Source organism: Notothenia rossii, assembly GCF_949606895.1.
Source record: "Notothenia rossii genome assembly, chromosome: 4".
NCBI lineage: Eukaryota > Metazoa > Chordata > Actinopteri > Perciformes > Nototheniidae > Notothenia > Notothenia rossii.
The window spans coordinates 50,808,168-50,810,500 of record NC_136902.1 but is presented as its reverse complement, the minus strand read 5'-3'; the positions used below and the strand labels follow the sequence as shown (position 1 = coordinate 50,810,500).

Here is a 2,333-nt window from a genome sequence, read left to right as displayed (position 1 = left end):
ACAAAAATGCCTTTACGCGTTGGAGCTTATTTATCCATCTGTAAGCAACTGCCAGCTAGGTCTCTCAGTCACTCACTCCTGATCGTTCACTACGCAGTGACAGCTGCTACGGGACTGAAACGGGTGTGAAAGTGAAACTGATAGATAGAACAAAGGTAGCCTATCAAAACGGCCCAGCCCAGCCCAGCCCAGTGGGCCACACCCCACTGGGCTGGGCTGGGCCGGAACACTTACAAATGTGGGCTGGTAGGATTTAGGTAAGCAAAAAAACAAAAAGGGAGTGGCCGGTGTCGGTACCAGATGTGTTCGGGGTACCATATGTGTTCGGGGTCCGTCTCTTACCAGTGACGTCACGACGTCACGACGTAATGACGTCACGCATTGTGATTGGTTGTACGGTAATTTACCCACGCTGTCTAGACTAGTATAGAGGAGGCTTTTTGATCATTACATTACATTGTATTTAGCTGACGCTTAAGTGCATTCGACCAACAAGATAAAAACTTGAAGAAATACAATAAAACTTGAAGAAAAACAAAGACGAATGAGGAGAAGAACAAGAGAAATTGAAGGTAAGAAGTATATAACGTAATATGGTAGGTAATATGTAATATGTTCAGTGCCGTTGGTACGTTAGTTCAAACAGTAACAACGGACTATTTTTCTTAGCGTATGCATGTCAATTTAAATCAATACATACAACTATTTCACATGTACAATATTTTCTTAGCCCTAATACTTAATACTACTTATTTCGTTTTGATTGTTATATTTGATTATATTATATATTATCAATAAATTATATATTATATATCAATATGATATACTTTTCTATATAATAGATTATCAAAAAAAGTATTTATTAAGTAAGGGATAATGTGCAGCAATCACAATCAAGTCCACAATCGAATCCATAAAGACAAAGTAAATCTGTTTACAGTTGTTTCATATGGATGTTGAGAGGTATCCATATATCTCTTCATTTTGCTCTCAAAGTGCACCAGATTGATGCATTTAACTTCAATATTTAAAAATATCACTCCAAAGGGAGTGCTTGTTCTTCCTTCTGTCTGTCTGAATCTGTGTATTCTCATGTTCCGATTAACCCAGCCAAATTTGTCTTCTTTTGTGTCTTGATGTGATCTTGAGTCGAGGCTGATCCTCTTGCTGTGGTCCCGCATCCTGGATCCTCTATCCTGAGTTCTGGATTAAGTCGTGGACTTCGGGTCGTGGCTGAACCTGTCTCTGCGGTCCTGCCTGGGTCTCGTCGTGCTGCCTCCCTGAAGGCTCCCACAGGATTGTTGACATCTTCGTGGATTCATCCTATTATTATAGACGCATGCATTTCCTAACATTCGGTCTACCTATGTTGCAAATGTATTATCTCTTCGATTTACACACGGCATCTATTGCACGTCTGTCCGTCCTGGGAGAGGGATCCCTCTTCTGTTGCTCTCCCCGAGGTTTCTCCCATTTTTCCCTTTAAACTGTGGGTTTTCTCTGGAAGTTTTTCCTTGTACGATGTGAGGGTCTAAGGACAAAGGGTGTCGTTTTCTTCTCATACTGATATTCTGAACAAACTGCTGTTGTATTAGCTGTAAAATGTCTTTACTGTAGGGTATTTTTATTATTTGTACAGCACTTTGGCTCGACCAAAAATCGTTTATAAATGTGCTATATAAATAAAACTTGATTTGATTGATTTGATTTGAAAGGGTGTGCGCCAAGGTTCCATATTAGGACCAATAATTTCACCATATACTGTATGTAAATAATCTCTAATCATTTTTCAAATGCTGCTTTCCATTTTTATGCAGATGATACTGTTATTTATTGTTCATCCTCTTCTACAGAGCAAAGTCTTGATTTCCTCCAGTCTGCCTTTGATGTTATTCCATCCCATTTATCTCAACTCAAGTTAGTATTAAATGCAGACAACTCCAAACTCATGATATTCTCAAATGGCAAAAAGTTAACTTCTTTTCTCCCCAACATTTGTACTGTTCAAGGGACTGACATTGACATTGAAAGGGTCACTACATAAAAATATCTAGGTTTTATTATTGATCAGAACTTATCTTTCAAGTCACACACTGAAAATGTTGTTTTAAAATTAGGTTTCTCCTTTCAGACAAGGAAACATTTGATCTCTGCAACGTTTTTACCAGTATTGGATTCTGGTGATCTGCTTTACATGAATGCCTCTGACCAGTGCCTAAAGAGTTTGGATACTGTGTACCATTGTGCATTATGTTTTATTACACACATATATATATATATATATATATATATATATATATTGTGAGTTTGGAATAAATATGCTCTTTATGAAA

General features: G+C 37.9%; 1 long non-coding RNA gene across 1 annotated transcript; it reads left to right on the top strand.

Annotated features, from left to right (window-relative positions):
- The first annotated feature begins 407 nt into the window (after positions 1–407).
- On the top strand, positions 408–1,702 carry LOC307036197. The gene is made up of 2 exons (XR_013807297.1): positions 408–572; positions 1,155–1,702. It is a non-coding gene; the product is annotated as an uncharacterized lncRNA (long non-coding RNA).
- Positions 1,703–2,333: the final 631 nt, after the last annotated feature.